Source organism: Leptonychotes weddellii, chromosome 2 (assembly GCF_054177405.1).
Source record: "Leptonychotes weddellii isolate Sample4059 chromosome 2, ASM5417740v2, whole genome shotgun sequence".
Classification (NCBI taxonomy): domain Eukaryota; kingdom Metazoa; phylum Chordata; class Mammalia; order Carnivora; family Phocidae; genus Leptonychotes; species Leptonychotes weddellii.
The window spans coordinates 75,860,626-75,875,157 of record NC_138370.1 but is presented as its reverse complement, the minus strand read 5'-3'; positions in this window follow the sequence as shown (position 1 = coordinate 75,875,157).

The following is a 14,532-nucleotide window of genomic DNA, read 5'->3' as shown; positions in this document are numbered from 1 at the left end:
TTTTTAGCCATAAAAGTGTCTGTTCTTGTTACTGTGATGTTTGCTTGTTTGTTTTGTGGCAAGACTGATGAATTTTCCAATGTGCACATAGGATATTAAATCAGCTTAAGAAAGAGCAGGTACACAATTTATTACAACCATGTTCTGAAAAGTCTCTGTGTTTTGATGAAGAGCTACAATCTTTTTTTTTTTTTTTTTTAGGGTCGGAGTCTCAGGCACCAGCCATGGCTCTCTTTATAGTAGAAGAGTCACTTTCCCAATGAGAGCTATGGGGAAGGCTGGCTACCCTTCAGGGTTACCATCTTGGGAATGCAAACTGGTACAGTGACTCTGGAAATCAGATGGAGGTTCCTCAAAAAGTTAAAAATAGAACCACCCTATGACCGAGCAATTGCACTACTATGTATTTACCCAAAGGACTCAAAAATGCTGATCTGAAGGGGCATGTGTGCTCCGATGTTTATATAGCAGCATTATCAACAATAACCAAATTATGGAAAGAGCCCAAATGTCTATCAACTGATGAATGGATAAAGAAGCTGTGTTATATATATATACAATGAAATATTACTCAGCCATCAAAAAGAATGAAATTTTGTCACTTGCAACATTGTGGATGGAGCTAGGCTGTATTATGTTAAGCAAAATAAATCAGTCAGAGAAAGGCAAATACCATATGATTTCACTCATATATGGAATTTAAGAAACAAAACTTGGGGATAGAAAAAAAAAGAGGCAAAACAGGAAACAGACTCTTCACTAAAGAGAACAAACTGAGGGTTGCTGGAGGGGAGGTGGTTGGGGGATGGGCTAAATGGGGCGTGGGTATTAAGGAGTACCTTAATAATTGTGAAGAGCACTGGGTGTTATATGTAAGTGATGAGTCACTAAATTCTACACCTGAAACCAATATTACACTATATGTTAACTAATTAGAATTTAAATAAAAACCTGAAACAACAACAACAAAGGTTACCCACCATGAACCACTGTTCCTAATTATTACAAATACGAGTAAAATATATAGGTTATTTATGCCCAAGTCATGGTATACCTGGACAGGAAAAGTTATATTTTCTTTTGCTTTCTCTTTTTTTTTTTTTTTAAGATTTATCCATTTATTTGAGAGAGAGGGAGAGCGATGAGTAGGGGGAGGGACAGAGGGAGAGAAACTTCAAGCCGACTCCCCACAGAGGGCAGAGCCCTACAATCCCACAGCCCATGAGATCATGACCTGAGACAGAACCAAGAGTCAAATGCCTAACCAACTGAGCCACCCAGGCACCCCAGGAAAAGTTATATTTTCAATTATTTTTTTTTAAGATTTTATTTATTTGAGAGGGAAAGAGAGAGAGCATGAGAGGGGGGAGGGTCCGAGGGAGAAGCAGACCCCCTGCCGAGCAGGGAGCCCAATGCGGGACTCGATCCCGGGACTCCAGGATCATGACCTGAGCCGAAGGCAGTCGCTTCACCGACTGAGCCACCCAGGCGCCCCATCAATTATTTTATATATATTGCAAATAATAATTTATAATTTTTCCCCACTTACCTTACTTGTTAGGTTTTTTGTTTGCCAATATAGTTTTAAAATTTGAGCATAGGCTAAAAACAAAGAAAAATGTTAACATTTTAATTTTCATATTTCTAGCTTTAAATTGGTGTTACTAATCATATGAATTTCAAACCTTATTTATACTACTTTGTAACAGTCATTGTTAACTAAATGCTTCCTATTTTTAACATAAAGTATTTTAGATTTAATGATAATAATATGGTAATTATGGTAAATTAATTTTATATTAATGGTAATAATAAACCTACACAATATTTTTATTAGTTTAGGTGGCTGAGATGCTTGAAGACTGCAGTGTAAACAACATACACTTAACCAGAATAAATAAAAATGCAAATTGATGTACTATGCTTCAAATTCTATTGAAAAGAGGTTTAAAAATTTAAAAAGTAGAGGTGCCTGGGTGGCTCAGTTAGTGAATCATCTGTCCGACTCTTGGTTTCGGCTCAGGTCATGAGCTTAGGGTCATGAGATGGAGTCCTAGTTGGGTTCTGTGCTCAGTGGGAAGTTCGCTTGAGATTCTCTCTCTCTTTCTCTCTCTGCCCCTCTCCCCCCAGCCCGCTTTCTTTCTCCAAAAATAAGTAAATAAATCTTTTTAAAAAATTTAAAAAGTAGTAGAGGTTTGAAAATAAAAATTACTTTTTTTAGATACAAGGCAAAACAAGAAATGCAACAGGACCTGAAAAATATAAATTAAAGACAGAAAGAAGGGTATACAATCCACATAAAACCAATTATGGTAACACACAGAGATGGCTGTATCTGTTTAATACACTATGGCAGTGGCATAAAGTCCAGCCAAAAGCAATAGTGTTTAATGAAGCCTGTTATTAAGTAATGATGACTACTTTTGATGACACTGCGGTTAGTATGAACAGATTTGTAACTTCACAAAATTCAGCCATTGATTGGTGATGTACAATTATATTAAATATAATTCCGTATATAAACTTTAAGGATGCCAAGGTTGGATAAACACAAGTTTTTGATGTGAATAAAGCAGTTCAATCTTCTGAAGATCCACACATTTACCAGGTCACCTGCTTACTAAATAAGCTTACCAAAGTTAATTCCATTTCCTGGGTCTATAATGATGAGTTCTTAAAGCATGTTGGTAATATCTTGCCTAAATTGTGAGAAGGTGTGAAATTCCATTTATCTTATATCTGAAGAGTTTAGTTCATTTTAGTGAAGATGCTATAATTAGCTGATATTGATAGAATGTTGCAATGACAACTGTGTTCTTCCCTCATGGCCTAATTTCATTACTTGTACATTAACTTAGCACATACATAATACATTAGTGCAAGTAAAAATAATATATATTCTTAAGTGATATAATATCTTAATAATATGTAATATCATAAGGTTAGTTTTCTTGTACTTCATTTTTTAAAAAGTGGTAAGTGGCTTGGAAAATTGATCATCTTCTATTTTTGACTCAGATGTTCTTATAAATCTTCAAATATATTTGCGAAGTTATCATGTACCTATTACAAATACCAAGACCCACCACCTCTCTGGGTGTGCTTCTCTTAGGACAGAAACAATTAACCTGGCAGAAATAAGGGTAATGCATTGGTCACAGGCACCCCCACCTCCAGAATTTGCTGCAGTAAAGAATTTATTCTGAGTTAAAGACCAATTTTAATGAACTACAAATTTGATTTCAATAAATTCACAAAGAAACCTCCCACCAATTCCATTTTTCTCACCTAAATGACAGACTAATGATCTCCTTTCATATGAAAGGGTTAGAGAGGAGAGTAAGTTTGTCCTAAAGCAGAAATAATTTTAGCAGACAGGGCGGCTGATGTTAACAATTCTATCCCATCCTGTTCTGGTGGGTGGTCTCTCCCTCCCCTCTCTCTTCATTTCTTTTATACTTTACTTTCTTCCTGGTTCTTATCGCCTCGCATACTATGTAGCAGTCTCTTTATTTGCTTATTACCTGTTTCCTCTCTAGTACATAAGCTCCATAACACAAGGATTTTGCTTGTCTGCTTGACTACCATATCCACAGTTCCTAGAATAGTACCTGCCAAACAGTATGCACTTAATATTTATTGAATTAAAGCTTTCCCTTTATCCTGAGAGTTTTTATCTCCTTAATTAATATCCCAAATCACCTATGACCAGATTTCTTACTGCCTCTGCCAAATTTTAAAAGCAAGCTGGCTGCATAATTTGTCAAGCCCAGTTGAAAAATGAAATTGTTTAAATAATTCTTAAGAACTTCTAGACAAAGACAGAAGAGCATTATTCCATGTGTGGTTACCTGTCAGTGTGGGGCCCTCTGCAACTGCATGGGTTTCACACCTACAAAGTCAGCCCTATATGTTTGAAATCCTTTATGTTTAAACTTTTAAAGAACCAATAAGGGAATGAAGGTATTCTTTAACATTCCTAGATATAGCATTGCTTTTAGATAACTGGCTATAAAAGGGACTAAAGTTGGGATACATGTTTGTTTCAGGGAAGTATACTAATTGAATCATCAGAAAAGGAAAAGATTATAGGCGACCGAAGATAGGGTGATATTGCCATTTAGGGCACACTTCCTAGTAAAAATTTTATACACCCTCCAAGTTCACAGTTAATTATATGTTACTATTAGCTCTCTGTAAGGGCTAATAATATATACCTCAAAACTACAAACATGGACTTTGACACGGATTACTGTGATAGCTGACGGTGGTTCTATGTAAAGTGATATCTACTTTCAGATTAACAGCCAGTGGATACCCAGGATTGGTAAAATCAGATATCATTCAAATCGGAGGGGACAAAGTTGAAAGTTGAGAGAACTGCAAAAAAGACAATCGATATTCCAACTAAGACTGCCTAAGCAGAAGAGGAGACAGAATTATTCAATACTCAAAATTAGTGTAGTCGAAGGCAAAATGAGATATAATGGATCAAATGAGAAATTTTGGTGCTACTGTCATATTGGCAATTCTGTTACAACATTCCTTCTGTGAGCACTGTGGCACATCATACAGAGGTGGCCTTAGCAGAGTCAGAATACAAAATTCAACTGCATATAATTCAGAACCCATATTTTTCTTGGAGTTTATAGAGCTGACATTATCACAATCTCATAAATAGCGATCATAATAATTACGTACGTATATTTAAAGATTTTATTTATTTGAGAGAGAAAGAGAGCGCATGAGCGGGGGGAGGGGCAAAGGGAGAGGGAGAAGCAGGCTCACTGCTGGGAACTCAATTGGTTGGGGGAGGGGGGCCTCGATCCCAGGACCCTGGGATCATGACCTGAGCCAAAGGTAGATCCTTAACTGACTGAGCCACCTAGAGGCCCATAAGTATATCTAATCTAATGTAAAACTACACTTGTCCCAGTGGAAAGCTATATTTAAATTAGTTGTGCAACGTCAAACTTAAACCCGGGATTTATTCCATTGCCCTTAAGTGCTACTCCAAAAGAAACCCATTTTGTTCATGCTTCCACTCTAGGACCTTAAAATCCCATTCTACGTGTCCTACTTCTGAATAATCCCAGTATCTGGAATTAGAAAGTAAAACTAAAGGACACTATGGAGAAGGAGGAGCATTTCCTTTTTAACATATAAATAAATGCTAACTACTCATTAAAACACACACACACACACATTCAGGTTAATGCAGGCTTGCCTTCCTATTCCAATATGAAGTTTGTATCTTGTCTGTAAAAGAATAAAATACTATAAAGACATAAATTTAATATGTTTATACCATCTTACTCATTTTATCATATATTCATGATATGTGTTGTTCCTTTGGTTTAGAAGCTTCTCTACTTTAATCTAACAATACTACCCTCCCTGTAACACTTGAATTTGGACAGTTTCTGGTGATTTACTTAATAATGATATCAGAGGTGAGTAATAGTTGTGAATAGCAGTTAGTAGCCAATGTTAAGAATTTCCCCAAAAGGAAAGTATTTATGTGTAGGAAAGGATAAAAGAAGTTCTCACAGCAAAATTACATTTAAAAATAGGTATTTAGAGGTGGGAAAACAGCTTTCTCAAAGCAGTGATCATACAAGAACAGCTGTGATAACTGGATCTCAGCCAAAACCTTCACAAAACCTCAACCATGTTAGGATATAGGAAAAAGGTGTCAAATTCAACCATTAGTTATCTGAAGATAGGTCTTAATTAAATACTGGGCTCATGTCATCATCATTATGTTGAAAGCAAATTAGGCAGTAGACTTATGTCAAAATAATCATAAGACAAAGTGAGAAATACACCTTCATAACGATATTCAATTCATGTAATTTAGAATGAAACTCTTCCCAACCTATATATAACTCTGACATTTCTTCACTTGATTTAGAAATTGAAAATCTAATTTCACAATTAGACAACTGAAGTTTAAGAAGAAGGGGTAGTGAATCCTTTTGTAAGTGATCCACATTAAGTCTATGGTTACATATTTTCTCTTTGAATATTTATGTCACATGTATGGAGGCAAGAAATCAAGGAAAAAATGTTTTTGTCATATCATTCTCCACCTTTCTCTCTCTCTCTGTTCCTCTCTCTCTCTCTCTTTGGTCTGATTTAGCAATAGTTTCACCACAGAAAGTCTCCCCCCCCCCGCCCCATCTATCAGAAAACCAGCAAGTTAAAAGACAGAGTTGAAGTCTCTTTTTAGTCAGTCCACACTTCTTTTCTCTAAGATTACTAACCCTTCACTCAACCTGCATCATTGCTCCCTTACGTCAGGGTCAATGTGGTTTACTCTTCATTGAAACTCTAACTTTTGGGGATACTAAAGGAGTAACTTGCAGTTGTAAAACTCACAGTATTCTTACAAACAAAACAGTTGGGAAAATGTGGCAAATTAGAATAATGAGGTTGTGGAGAAAGGGGAACCCTCTTACACCACTGGTGAGAATGCAAGCTGGTACAGCCACTCTGGAAAAACAGTATGGAGGTTCCTCAAGATGTTAAAAATAGAGCTACCTACAACCCAGTGATTGCACTACTAGGTATTTACCCCAAAGATACAGATGTAATAAAAAGAAGGGACACATGCACCCCAATGTTCATAGCAGCAATGTCCACAATAGCCAAACTATGGAAGGAACTGAGGTGCCCTTCAACAAATGAATGAAGAAGATGTGGTACATATATATGATGGAATATTACTCAGCCATCAGAAGGGATGAATACCCACCATTTGCATTGACATGGATGGAACTGGGGGGGATTATGCTAGGTGAAATAAGTCAAGCAGAGAAAGACAATTATCATATGGTTTCACTCATACATGGAACATAAGGAATAGAGCAGAGGACCACAGGGGAAGGGAGGGAAAACTGAATGGGAAGAAATCAGAGAGGGAGACAAACCACAAGAGACTCTGGACTCCGGGAAAAAAACTGAGGGTTACAGACGGGAGGGGGGTTGGGGGTTGGGTAACCAGGTGATGGGTATTAAGGAGGGCACGTGTTGGGAAGAGCACTGGGTGCTCTATGCAACTAATGAAGCGCTGAACACTACAACAAAAACTTATGATGTACTATATGCTGGCTAACTGAACATAATAAAAAGAAAAAAGAAAAAAAATAAATAAAGTTAATTTAAAAAAGAAATTTCACCTTTTAATTTTATTCATCATTTTGTTTTTTGAATGTTGACAGTAAAAACACCAAGTAGTTATTGTGTGAGATGTGTATAAAACAGAACAGGTTTCTATCTTCATGTACATTATAATCTTAATGAGAAGGAATGCTATACCATACAATATTGTTTAATAAAAGTAAGAAGGCATAAGGAAAAAAAAGTGCTCAAATGACTGTCTCCTCTACCAGAGTATAAACTTCACATGGGCAGGAATTTCGGACTTATTCACTCTTGAATCCTCACATCCTAGACCAGCATTAAAACAGAAATACACACACACAGAATAAATTATTTGTCACAGACAATAAATGCCATATTAAGATAAATATCATCAAGGATTACAGTACTCAGGAAAATAATAGTCATGCTCATTCTAACTCTACACATTTAATTGTTGAAGTATGAGCAACATTTATGTAGGTAAAATCTGGATGGGCATTTCAAGAAGTAGAAATAGTAGAAAAAAGGACACTGGCATAAAATGAATATTATGTCATTGCAGGGATGGTTGTGAACTAAACTGGTTGAGGCAGCAATCCATATCAGATTGGTGTGTGTGTGTGTGTATGTGTGTGTGTGTGTGTGTTACTCTCTGTGTGTACAGAGAAGGGGTAAAAGGAATATGATGTGGATAGCGTTTGCAAGTCAGTTTGAATAATTAGTCAACAGAAGAAGAGTATATATATTTCTGAATATTTTTTTCTGAATATTTTATGTCAGGACAATTCAATTTCTTTGGTTTTTATAATCCTGAAATTTTATTTCAAGGTAAGTCAAAGCTGAATATACTTATGGTAAAAGAAGACAAAAAATATAGTGATACCCTAAAACTACAACGCATGGGCCAACTTCATTGACCACCTGCTTTTGTAAATAAAGTTTTATTAGGACACAGCCACATCCAGTCATATTTTCTATGGCTGCTTTCACACTACAATGGCATAACTGAATAGTCATGAAAGAGAACATCTGGCCCCATAAAGCCTAATATATTTAACATCTGGCTCTTTAGAAAAAGAGTTTACAAGCACCTGCTCTAGATGAAGAGCAGAAAACAGGGTGCTCACTGGTGGGAGTGAATTTTATAGAAATTTATGTGCTATATGAAGACAGTTCACAGAGAAGAAATCAACCAACACTTTCTGAATCTGGAAAAACTGAGGATGCAAGGCGGTGGACTAGGTCCTAAAGTAACAGTCACATCTCTTTAATCCTTGAGTCTCATGGCCCCGGACATAGAGGCAATGTCATCTGTTATAGGAAATACTGTGACTGACCTCAGTGCTGGGAAGATATGGGTGGTTTAGCAACCCTGCAGGAATATCAAGAAGCCAATATGGCATAGTAAGTATGTTAGCTGCTCTCTGCTGCACAAGATAATTCTTTGGTTAGGCCAATCTCTGTCTGTTTCTATCCCTGTCTCCCTGTCTCACACTCATACGCACACACACACACACACACACACACACATACACACATGCAGCATTTTATCAAAAATGACCCAAAACACTGGTACATTTTATAAATTCAGGAGAAAATGCTAGTTCGGAGTTTAATTATTTCAGCCCCTAATATTTGTGTTTCTTCAAAGCATTCCATGGTGGAAAGACATGGTCTTTAGAAACCAAACAGATTTGGGATTGAATTTGAGCTCTCTCAGTTATTAGGTACATGATTTTTGCAACTTGCTTAAGCTCAGTGAGTCTCAGATTCCTCATCTGTAAAATGCCTTCCCGGGTAGTATTTCAGAGAGTAATAAGATAAAATAATTGAAGTGTCTTAAACAATGACTGACACAACACATGCAGCACTACGGTTTTTGCTGGCAGATGGTTCTACCATTTGTTTAGTCTAATTTTTTATCATAGTTTTGCTCTCTGAAAGTGTCATTTTTTAGACCTTGTTCCCTAAATCACAATAAACTTATTGTTAGATACCTATATACAGTGTCCAGTATTAACATGGGCATCCCAACAGGCTGTACAGTTACCATGTAGGACCTTTCACATGAATAATCCCGTAACAGATTATGGATCATTTTAAAGTATCAAATTTTTATAATATATTAGGTTTAATTTAATTTCTCCAATACCACAGTTTCCATTATATAGTCCAAACCCTTAACCCAAATAACAGCAATAATATTTCAAATGGTCACCGTTCTCCTAAGATGCCCTTCTCCAACTCCCCTTCGTGGGGTTGTCAATTAGATAAACTTGTACTACCCAAACCATACTTGGAATAAACAGGGAGATGGAAATACAGAGTTAGTACTGGCTTTATACTGATTCATTCAGAAGTCCAACTTCATCATTTAAAATCGAAGTTCTCTTTCTCTTCTGCTTCCCAAATTGTCTTTTTTTTTTTTCATAAAGTAGTTTTTCTTTAAGGTTCTAGGATGGTTGCCAGTAACAACCAGGGCCTGGTTTACTTTGGCAAGAGAGTATTTTTATACAATTGGCTAAAATTACATTGTATTGCATGGCAGAACAAATTTCTTGGGGTTGGTTACCCTTAGACCAAAAACTTGCAACCCTAGAGCTGAAAGTACAGTCTCCACTTAGACATTTGAACTGCATGCTATCTGTTAGGATGAAGAAGTGAATAAATGAATGCTAGGAAATACAACAAACAAAACATTTCCTACAATATACTTTCAGTACTTCCCTTAGATTGGGAGGTTTAAGACTCTTGCTATTTACCAAAGACATGGGCCACTTTCAATTAATAGCACCTGTGGATAAACACATCTTTTATCTTTTGCAGCCCCTATTGTGGGCACTTGGAATATTCACCCCATATCGTCTGCAGATTCTGTGCCACATGTTTTTCAGTGCCCCAGGAGTGGCTATGTCTATCTTCTGCAAGGGCTTTTGCAACTGTTATTCTGCAACACCAAAAGGTCCTTCCAGCTGATTGGTAACAATAATGTTGCCTTTATTTCTTGCAGAGAGATATGAAATTAACCAGTTATGGCGCAGTTGAAAATAGAGAAAAGATGATGCATAGGCACTAAGAAGACTTCATGTGTATTAGTTGGGTGATAAATACATAAGAACCTCTTTTCTTGGGGTGCCTGGGTGGCGAAGTTGGTTAAGCATCTGACTCTTGGTTTCAACTCAGGTCATGATCTCAGGGTCATGAGATTGAGCCCCATAACCAGGCTCCACGCTCAGCACAGCTCAGCAGAGTCCTCTTGAGTTTCTCTCTCCCTTTCCCTCTGCCCCTCCTATTCATGCTCTCTCTCTAAAATAAAATCAATAAATCTTTAAAAAAAAGCAAAGAACCTCTTCTACCATTTTTTCCCTTCTCTCCTACCATTCTTCTAAATCTTCACTAACAGATCACAATAGCTCACTTAGTCCTATGAATTTTGCAAAAACAGTTTTTAAATCTAATTGTTTATATAGAGAGAGACATTCAAAAATTTTGCTGGAGCCTCAGCCACCTAGGAGACTTAGTAGCAGCCCCAGTTACCACCTTGATAATACCAAAGACTGTGCATTGCCCGTAGTAAATCCCAATGTCTCCCAAGCTACATAATATTAATTTCTATCCTTCCACTACTTGAATTAATTCAGAATAGTATTATGTTGGGTTTAAATGGCTAGCCATTGGAATCTCTCAAAATATTTTTTATCTCTAAGAGTTATTCCTAGGAAACAACACAAAAATAAGTTTCATATATTCCACCATACATTTAAAACAGTATATCTGCACACCTTTATTCATACCCACAAACTGTAATTAAATTACATCTTCCTCTATATTCCAAATTTAATTTACAATGGTAACTCATTAAGTATTTCACTAAGTTTTCCACACAATATATTCATAAACTATCCCTCTGGAAAAGGCACATCTGCAGACGGTAATGTCATTAGTTTTAGCCTCATTTTTTACAGTAGTTTTGCTCTCCGAATGTGTCATTTTTCTGGGCCTTGTCCCCTAAATCACAAGGCCACTTATTGTTAGATACCTATGTACAGAGTACAGTATTGACACTGACATCCCAACAGGCTGTACAGTCCCTGTAGCAGCTCTCACATGAGTAATCCTGTAACAGATTATGGATCATTTTAAGATGTCAGCTGCGTGCTAAGGACTGACAACTAAACCGTATCTTACATGCAGCCAAATCTCTTCGTGAGTGGTACAGCACTGAAAGCTGTCAATGGATTCTCATGCCTCAGCAGTAAGCTTTAAACTGATTCACTAAAAGTCAAGTCAAATCAAGAATTGAAAGATAACATGAAGGCAAACCAGATCAATAACATCCTCAAATCTTTTGGAAGACCCAATGACAGACTGTGGCTTCAATGCAGCATGAAGCTCCCAACTAAGAAAACATGCTGTTAGCACACGTCTATTCTACAGCTGTCCAGGTAGGAGGGTAATGCTACCGTTAGACAAGGGAAATACATAATGGGGGGAGGGGCAAGAAGATTTTTAGGATATTCCACATTAAGCAAATTTTCTGTACCTAGAGTACAGAAGAGAGTTGCATGAAATATTACCATATATAACCAATAAATAGCTTTCAAATCTAAAATTGTAGAATCCAACCACTGGTGATACATAGCTGAGGTTTTACAAAATATCTGAATAAAGTCTATATTTAGATATAGGCCCTTAATTGTATTGAGCTTATCTCCTCTGTTTATAATTCAACTAGAACACAATGTTTTTTTCTCTGAAATCAGTAGTATATTTGTAAGACTTATTTGATGGCATTGGGAAGGGAATTTAAAGAAGGCGTTCATAATGGAAAAGTGGTTTAACTCCACTTGTAAAAACTAGGCATCCTCTTTGATTTTATCTTACCACACACAGAACAAAATGACTTTATTATTAATTTTGAAATATCTCCCCCTTGCATTACTTTCTTTCCTATCTGTAGACACAACTATAATACAAATGCCATCCTTAATGAACGATTATATATTTTATTGCACTATTAGAAAACTACTTCTTCAAATAAAAGATGTGATATAAAAGTAGACTATTTCATTTGTAATAAGGGATATCACTTAATGCATTTAAAGGTACCTTGATAACTGAAATATGAAATATAAGGACATACATAACAAAGTATCTAGCATAAGTTTCTGTCATAAATTACCTAGCATTTTGGGCTTATAAGAAAGATAGTAACAATAAAATTTGTAGTTCAATAGGGGTAAAGTGGTATTTTGAAAAGGAAAAACATATTTATGACATCATTCCATAAAGTTCTCTTTTAGAAAATTAGGAAATTCAAACTAGAGGGAATTGATTTCAGATACAAAGAAGACATTTTCAAATTTTCAACATCTCCAAAATTATCTGATTAGGAACCTCAAAGAGGAATATTTAACATTCAGGAGTTGTTTAAGACTAATGAGCCTATGGATAATTTGTCACAAAATTTAAGAAGTAGATTAAACTTCATAGATGGAGTTACTGCAAGTTCATTTGTGAAAATCAATCCCTCTTCACAGGAGAGCTTTAATAGCAATTCTAAGATGGTCAGAATTTTAATAATGGCCTATGAATTTAAATTAAATTAAATAATTTATTAAATTATAATAATTTTAATACTGACTTAATATTATCCTATATGTTTTAATTACTCATTCATTTCATGCATGTTTATTGCAGATGTGACATATTCAAATGCCTATAGGGGCCAGCCAAGTGACTGACATTGAAATTGTTGTTAAGAGAAAACATGGGACTCTCTGGACCATGACAAACTGGACAAACAACACAAGATCCATTGGTGTGAGAAAAAAATGTTCTTTGTAAATACCATTTGGGAATGTGGCTGGGCCTAGTGTTTTCAGACTTTTTTTTTTTTTCTTTTCTGAGAAGCCAGATCATAGTGTATGATTTCCCAAATAGTAAATATTTATTCAAAATAAAATTTAAATACTATGCAGACCTAACACAAAAAGTCTACAGGACAGATCTTACCCAAGAATGGTAAGTTTGCTAGTTTTTCAGGCTGTAGAAAGCCCACTTTTAAAACATTAAAAAACCTTGGCCTAGGGATATAAAGATAATTAAGGATTTTATTTTGTTTAGTTTTTGTCCTTCAAGAAGTTCAGAAAATTAGTAAGGGCCCACCTATGACATCTGCATTTGCAGGGCCAAGTCAAAAGTACAAATGTAGGCACCCAGTGTAACCCTATCCCTTCCCCTTTCCCTCACTAAAAGGAACATCTTAGCTCTCAAGTCCAAGCTCCATCCACAGCCCCTTAGTTAGTAACAAAAGTCCAGGCCCAATATTAGGGTCTAGTGGTGAGCACATTAGCACATTAGCAGTAAAGTCACTTTTGTGTAGCTTTGGGGAAAAGGACTATGGAGATACTAGAGATGGTTCCAGGTCTAAGTTTCACAGTGAAGGAGGTGGGTAGGGAACAATGTCTCCTTGACCGCTAGAGTTTACTCACATTGGAAAGAACAATGACCAGGGGAAGGTAAGATGGTAGTCTCTAAAGCATGCTGTAGACAGCACATTCACAATCATTGACTACAAGGGTGTGCTGAGGGAGAATAATATGAAAACACGTATTTTGGGCATGGTTGATCGCTTGTTCTTTGTCCTCAGCTATATGTCTAAAAGGTTTTATCCCACATTTAATGTACTTTGTGGCCATTTATTCTCTTAACAAAATATTTGTTTGTACTTCAACTTGTAAAAGTCTGTATAATCTGCTTTTCATATCTGAGTGAATGACTAACCGGCTGCATTGTAAAAAATTATTTATTTTGCCCAGAAAATATTCGAAGAAAGTAGCTTTTGAATGTCATGTATAGAGGACATAATTTCAAATATTCTGTCTATGGGGTTTCTTGCCTTTTCATGTGAAAGTACTCTGAACTCGGTAGCCACGTAGTACCTCAAAGTCATAAAACACCATATTCAGAGCCATGGTTTTGAAATGTTAAATTTTGACTGTCTCCTATATGTGAGTCACAGGTGTTACATTTTCGTACCTTTCAGAAAAGAAGTATTCAGGAACATGTTATTAAGAAAAAGAAAGGAAAAAAGAAAAGAGAAAGAAAGAAAGAAAAAGAAAGAAAGAAAGAAAAGAAAGAAACAAAGGAAGGAAGAAAGAAGAGGGAAGGGGAGGGGAGGGGAGGAAGGGGAAGGAAAAAGAGAAAAGACAGACAGGAGGGAAAGAAGGAAGGGAGGGAGAAAGGGAAGAAAGAAAGAAACCAATATTCCTTAAAAAAAGAAAGGGTGCTTTTAGGATTTTTGAAAACCTAGTTAGGAAATAATTTCATAAGATGAATACAGCTTTCTATCCCCACTGTTAATGGCTTGTTAGTCTACAAAGA